Source organism: Natator depressus, chromosome 5 (genome assembly GCF_965152275.1).
Source record: "Natator depressus isolate rNatDep1 chromosome 5, rNatDep2.hap1, whole genome shotgun sequence".
NCBI lineage: Eukaryota > Metazoa > Chordata > Testudines > Cheloniidae > Natator > Natator depressus.
The window spans coordinates 114,333,545-114,341,415 of record NC_134238.1 but is presented as its reverse complement, the minus strand read 5'-3'; positions in this window follow the sequence as shown (position 1 = coordinate 114,341,415).

Genomic DNA, 7,871 nt, shown 5'->3' with positions numbered 1-7,871 from the left:
CGGAGCCTGATCAATCTCTAGCTGAGATTAGTGGGAGCTATTTGGCTCTCTGTACTTGCCACTTACATGCCTGAATATGGATTTAGGAGCCTAAAGCCAGGTCCCTGTTTTTGAAAAATCTTGTTTTCAGGTTTGAAAACTTGGGCGATGTATATTAGGGAATACTGGCAGCTCAGTCATATCCCTGGTAAGCCACTATCACGCCTTTCTACAAAGTCCTGTATTACCTGTTCACATGCTTCTCATGGATTCCAGAAAATCGCAGCACTTCTTACTGATTTCTCTGGGTGGGGGTGGGAGTGGTGGTTAAGAGGATGGCATTCATCTACCATTAAGTCATCCTGATTTTTTTTTATTTTTTTTTTGCCCAACTGATATCCACTTCTTTGGGGTCTTTCTCTCTGTCTTCCCACCCTGTTTGCATCAAGACTTGACAGCAAGGCACCCCGTTTTTTGATGTTACAAAAAGTTGCATTCTCCATCGCACATCTATCTAGGTGCTTGGCAGGGCACCACCATGACTCCAATCCTGTATGTGTGCTCTTACCGATCTTATTTCTGTCCTCAGCCCACCAGTAGGATATGCTGTCATGGTTAAAGCACAACACGCCGTGGAGTGGGTGCTGTTGTGGACACCACAACTGTTTCATTTCCAGCCCAGGGAGTGTAAGATTTTTGAGAAGAGGAATTCAAGCTTAAGACCAAGAGTGAAAGCATAGCTCAAATACTTAACCAGTGTTTGGGACCCTACCAAATTCACAGTCCATTTTGGTCAATTTCATGGTCATAGGATTTAAAACATAAATTTTATGGTTTCAGATATTTAAATCTGAAATTTCACAGTGTTGTAACCCTAGAAGTCCCGACCCAAAAGGGGCCATTGGAGGGGGTCACAAGGCTATTGTAGGGGTGTTGCAGTATTGCCACCCTTACTTCTGCACTACTGCTGGCAGCACTGCTGTCTTCAGAGCTGGGCTCCCAGCCAGCAGCTGGGAGAGGTTTCCAGAGATGGGTTTGATCTGGCCCTAGGAGTGGCCCCTGCCAGGGAAGAGGAAGTCCCATCCCTCCCCAGCCCAGCCGAGATTAGCATCTGGAATCGGGCATACGGTAAGAGCTCCTAGACCACCTCCTCCCCTACACTAGCCAGATTTCACAGGGGAGATCAGATTTCATGGTCATGAATTTGGTAAAGCCCTACTTATGTTGAGAGAGATCTCGCTTTAATGCCTAATATATATGTCAGTATTGATTGTCCTTTGTCCTGTATTTCAGCATTAAATATGCTAAGGAACAGACAATGGATAATTATTTTTGTACCACAAATAGAACATTCTGGGGTACTTTGTAGACTTTGTCCTATATTTGTCCTTTATTTCCTTCAAGTGTAGAAGGCCACTTTCATGGGCAAACAAACAGTTTCTTAAACAGTAAGTGAATGGGTTGGTGAAATTTTATGTGTTTCAGTCCACGTATTTGTCCTAAAAGATGATGAGCATTTACCTACTCACTTGCTGAGTTATTGCTAATATTTATGAAAAGTCACATGCATGTGGGGGATAGAAGGGTACCAGAAGTAGAAGATCTGATCAGTTTCCTTGAATCTTCAGAAGTGGGTGGAAAAGAAAAGCATAATTCTGGCAGTTACAATTGAATAGATCTGGCTTCAATCCCTGCTAATATAACGGGACTACCCAAGAAAGAGAGTTTCTAAACACATAGAGGAAGAACTATTACTGCTAAGCAGAAGGGGTTGTAAAAGAGCCAAATCTCTGTCCTAAGGAAATGTCTCGTGGCAGCTCCCATCTTATGTACCATCTTCATTATTGATCAGGATGGCAGGGTAAACTTGAACACAAATTACATTTGCAGATACACTGAATCAAGGAAGGTTCTAAACAACCATCAGGATAGGCGCAGCAATAATATGAAGGAACCTAGAGGCATTCGCAATCTGGGTAGACAATAACAATGTCTTGGAAAAATGGAAGGGCAAGTTAATAGAGTTGGAAGACTTGTATATTCAACAGAAGAAAAATCTGCAAAGCAGTAATGCTGAAAACGACTTGAGGATAATACTGGTCAGCAAATTAGATATGACTCATGGTTGAAATATACCAGCAAGGTAAGGTCACAGCAACTTGGGGCTATATAAGCATTGTAATGACAGCATGGAGATGTAATAGTCTCTGTACGGTCTGGTCTTATCCTATCAACATCTAGGCACTTTAATACCTGGATAACGTCGAGTAACTGAGAGAATGTCAAAGGGGCACCAAAAATGAATGATTATAGGCCACAGAAGGATTCATTTATGGAGTAAAATAAGCTATACACCTTGGTTAGACAGATGAGTGGGGGAGAGGAGGAGGGTATTAAATTACAGACAGCTGTATGAAGAAGGGAGGTAACGTTTCACAGGTGGACCATAGGGCTATAACTAGGAGTAACTGGATGAATTAGAGAAGAGTCCTTAAACTGAATAAATCTCAGGAAAACTATCTTGACAGTGAGATTTATAAGGCTATGAAATAATCTCAAAGAAGTGGTAGAAGCTTCATCACTTGGCACATACAAAACTAGACTGGATAAAATGGTAGAAAATGCACAATAGACAAAACAGCATCAGCTTGACTTTAATTCTGTGCCAGCTTCATTTGCATTTAAAAATCTGGTGTGTTTTAATTATGTAAAAATGAAAAATAACAGTAAGACAAGTAGGGCTCCCCTTGTTTTTAATTAAATACAATTTATTTTACATAGTGTCCATGCTTCCAGTTGTCAAACCATTGCAGACAACACAAAGCTGCGGCTATGTAAGATACATTTGGAGCTTGGGCACAAGGACAGGAACAATTAGGATTGTGGGATGTGTACATTACTTGGATATTTCTGCTAAAATAGATCAGTAGTGAAATCTTTAAATGACATTTAAACGTGTGAGTATTAACACCCATTCAGATGAATGGAGCAGTTTACACCCCTCTTTGAGTTTTTCAGGCTGCCTGCAGGCTTGTGAAAGGAACAGGCAGTTTCTGATTCACATTTTAAAGCTTCAGAGTGGTAGCCGTATTAGTCCGTGTCAGCAAAAAGAATGAGGAGAACTTGTGGCACTTTAGAGACTAACATTTATCTGAGCATAAGCTTTCATGGGCTAAAACCCACTTCATCGGATGCATGCAGTGGAAAATACAGTAGGAAGACGTGTGTGTGTGTGTGTGTGTGTGTGTGTGTGTATATATATATATATATATATAATATATATATACACAGAGAACATAAAAAAAAATGGGTGTTGCCATACCCACTTTAACGAGTGATCAGTTAAGGTGAGCTATTATCAGTAGGAGGAAAAAAATACTTTTATAGCCATAATCAGGATGGGCCATTTCCAACAGTTGACAAGAAGGTGTGAGGAACAGTAGGGGAAAGAAATAAGCATGGGGAAATAGTTTTACTTTCTGTAATGACCCATCCACTCCCAGTCTTTATTTAAGCCTAATTTAATGGTGTCCAGTTTGCAAATTAATTCCAATTCAGCAGTTCCTCATTGGAGTCTGTTTTTTGTTGTAGTATTGCGACTTTTAAGTCTGTAATTGTGTGACCAGGGAGATTGACATGTTCTCCGACTGGTTTTTGAATGTTATAATTCTTGATGTCTGATTTGTGTCCATTTACTCTTTTACGTAGAGACTGTCCGGTTTGGCCAATGTGCATGGCAGAGGGACATTGCTGGCACATGATGGCATATATCACATTAGTAGATGTGCAGGTGAACGAGCCTCTGATAGTGTGGCTGATGTGATTAGGTCCTATGATGGTGTCCCCTGAATAGATATGTGGGCAGAGTTGGCAATGGGCTTTGTTGCAAGGATAGGTTCCTGGGTTAGTGGTTCTGCTGTGTGGTATGTGGTTGCTGGTGAGTATTTGCTTCAGGTTGGGGGGGCTGTCTGTAAGCAAGGACTGGCCTGTCTCCCAAGATTTGTGAGAGTGATGGGTCATCCTTCAGGATAGGTTGTAGATCCTTGATGATGCGCTGGAGAGGTTTTAATTGGGGGCTGAAGGTGATGGCTAGTGGCGTTCTGTTACTTTGTTGGGCCTGTCCTGTAGTAGGTGACTTCTGGGTACTCTTCTGGCTCTGTCAATCTGTTTCTTCACTTCAGCAGGTGGGTACTGTAGTTTTAAGAACGCTTGATAGAGATCTTGTCAGTGTTTGTCTCTGTCTGAGGGGTTGGAGCAAATGCAGTTGTATCTTCGAGCTTGGCTGTAGACAATGGACCGTGTGGTGTGGTCTGGAGGCGTGTAAGTAAGTAGAGCGGTCAGTAGGTTTCCGGTATAGGGTGGTGTTTATGTGACCATTGCTTATTAGCACTGTAGTGTCCAGGAAGTGGATCTCTTGTGTGGACTGGTCCAGGCTGAGGTTGATGGTGGGATAGAAGTTGTTGAAATCATGGTGGAATTCCTCAAGGGCTTCTTTTCCATGGGTCCAGATAATGAAGATGTCATTAATGTAGCGCAAGTAGAGTAGGGGCATTAGGGGACGAGAGCTGAGGAAGCGCTGTTCGAAGTCCGCCATAAAAATGTTGGCATGCTGTGGGGCCATGCAGGTACCCATAGCAGTGCCGCTGACTTGAAGGTATACATTGTCCCCAATGTGAAATAGTTGTGGGTGAGGACAAAGTCACAAAGTTCAGTCACCACGTTGCCGTGACATTATTGGAGATACTATTCCTTACAGCTTGTAGTCCATCTTTATGTGGAATGTTGGTGTAGAGGGCTTCTCCATCCATAGTGGCCAGGATGGTGTTTTCTGGAAGATCACCAATGGATTGTAGCTTCCTCAGGAAGTCAGTGATGTCTTGAAGATAGCTAGGAGTGCTGGTAGTGTTGGTGCTGAGGAGAGAGTCTACATAGCCAGACAATCCTGATGTCTACATAGCCAGCAAGAGATGTCAAGAGTAACAAGAAGGGTTTCTTCAGGTATGTTGGCAACAAGAAGAAAGCCAAGGAAAGTCTGGGCCCCTTACTGAATGAGGGAGGCAACCTAGTGACAGAGGATGTGGAAAAAGCTAATGTGCTCAATGCTTTTTTTTGCCTCTGTCTTCACTAACAAGGACAGCTCCCAGACTGCTGCGCTGGGCATCGCAACATGGGGAGTAGATGGCCAGCCCTCTGTGGAGAAAGAGGTGGTTAGGGACTATTTAGAAAAGCTGGACGTGCACAAGTCCATGGGGCCGGACGAGTTGCATCCGAGAGTGCTAAAGGAATTGGCGGATGTGATTGCAGAGCCATTGGCCATTATCTTTGAAAACTCGTGGCGAACGGGGGAAGTCCCAGATGACTGGAAAAAGGCTAATGTAGTGCCAATCTTTAAAAAAGGGAAGAAGGAGGATCCTGGGAACTACAGGCCGGTCAGCCTCACCTCAGTCCCCGGAAAAATCATGGAGCAGGTCCTCAAGGAATCAATCCTGAAGCACTTACACGAGAGGAAAGTGATCAGGAACAGTCAGCATGGATTCACCAAGGGAAGGTCATGCCTGACTAATCTAATCGCCTTCTATGATGAGATTACTGATTCTGTGGATGAAGGGAAAGCAGTGGATGTATTGTTTCTTGACTTTAGCAAAGCTTTTGACACGGTCTCCCACAGTATTCTTGTCAGCAAGTTAAAGAAGTATGGGCTGGATGAATGTGCTATAAGGTGGGTAGAAAGTTGGCTAGATTGTCGGGCTCAACGGGTAGTGATCAATGGCTCCATGTCTAGTTGGCAGCCGGTGTCAAGTGGAGTGCCCCAGGGGTCGGTCCTGGGGCCGGTTTTGTTCAATATCTTCATAAATGATCTGGAGGATGGTGTGGATTGCACTCTTAGCAAATTTGCGGATGATACTAAACTGGGAGGAGTGGTAGATAGGATACAGAGGGACCTGGACAAATTGGAGGATTGGGCCAAAAGAAACCTGATGAGGTTCAATAAGGATAAATGCAGGGTCCTGCACTTAGGACGGAAGAACCCAATGCACAGCTACAGACTAGGGACCGAATGGCTAGGCAGCAGTTCTGCGGAAAAGGACCTAGGGGTTACAGTGGACGAGAAGCTGGATATGAGTCAGCAGTGTGCCCTTGTTGCCAAGAAGGCCAATGGCATTTTGGGATGTATAAGTAGGGGCATAGCGAGCAGATCGAGGGACGTGATCGTTCCCCTCTATTCGACATTGGTGAGGCCTCATCTGGAGTACTGTGTCCAGTTTTGGGCCCCACACTACAAGAAGGATGTGGATAAATTGGAGAGAGTCCAGCGAAGGGCAACAAAAATGATTAGGGGTCTGGAACACATGACTTATGAGGAGAGGCTGAGGGAACTGGGATTGTTTAGTCTGCAGAAGAGAAGAATGAGGGGGGATTTGATAGCTGCTTTCAACTACCTGAGAGGTGGTTCCAAAGAGGATGGTTCTAGACTATTCTCAGTGGTAGAAGATGACAGGACAAGGAGTAATGGTCTCAAGTTGCAGTGGGGGAGGTTTAGGTTGGATATTAGGAAAAACTTTTTTTTCACTAGAGGGTGGTGAAACACTGGAATGCATTACCTAGGGAGGTGGTAGAATCTCCTTCCTTAGAAGTTTTTAAGGTCAGGCTTGACAAAGCCCTGGCTGGGATGATTTAATTGGGGATTGGCCCTGCTTTGAGCAGGGGGTTGGACTAGATGACCTCCTGAGGTCCCTTCCAACCCTGATATTCTATGATTCAGGGTGCCAATGCCTGAGATGATGGGGCGTCCAGGATTTCCAGGTTTATGGATCTTCGGTAGCAGATAGAATACCCCAGGTCGGGATTCTAGGGATGTGTCTGTGCAGATTTGTTCTTGTGCTTTTTCAGGGATTTTCTTGAGCAGATGGTGTAGTTTCTTTTGGTAACCCTCAGTGGGATCAGAGGATAATGGCTTGTAGAATGTGGTGTTAGAGAGCTGCCTAGCAGCCTCTTGTTCATATTCCGACCTATTCAGGATCTACAACCTATCCTGAAGGACAATCGCTCACTCTCACAGATCCTGGGAGACAGGCCAGTCCTTGCTTACAGACAGCCCCCCCAACCTGAAGCAAATGCTCACCAGCAACCAAACAACAAAGACACTAACCCAGAAACCTTTCCTTGCAACAAAGACCGTTGCCAACTCTGCCCACATATCTATTCAGGGGACACCATCGTAGGGCCTAATCACATCAGCCACACTATCAGAGGCTCGTTCACCTGCACATCTACCAATGTGATATATGCCATCATGTGCCAGCAATGCCCCTCTGCCATGCACATTGGCCAAACCGGACAGTCTCTACGTAAAAGAGTAAATGGACACAAATCAGACATCAAGAATTATAACATTCAAAAACCAGTCGGAGAATACGTCAATCTCGCTGGTCACTCGATTAGAGACCTAAACGTTGCAATACTACAACAAAAAACCTTCAAAAACAGACTCCAACGAGAAACTGCTGAATTGGAATTAATTTGTAAACTGGACACCATTACATTAGGCTTGAATAAAGACTGGGAGTGGATGGGTCATTACACAAAGTAAAACTATTTCCCCATGCTTATTTTTCCCTCTACCATTACTCACACCTTCTTGTCAACTGTTGGAAATGGCCTATCCTGATTATCACTACAAAAGTTTTTTTTTTCCTCCTGCTGATAATAGCTCACCTTAACTGATCACTCTCGTTATAGTGGGTATGGCAACACCCATTTTTTCATGTTCTCTGTGTGTGTGTGTGTGTGTGTATAATATATATAAAAAATTCCTACTGTATTTTTCCACTGCATGCATCCAATGAGAAGTGGGTTTTAGCCCACGAAAGCTTATGTTCAAATAAATTTGT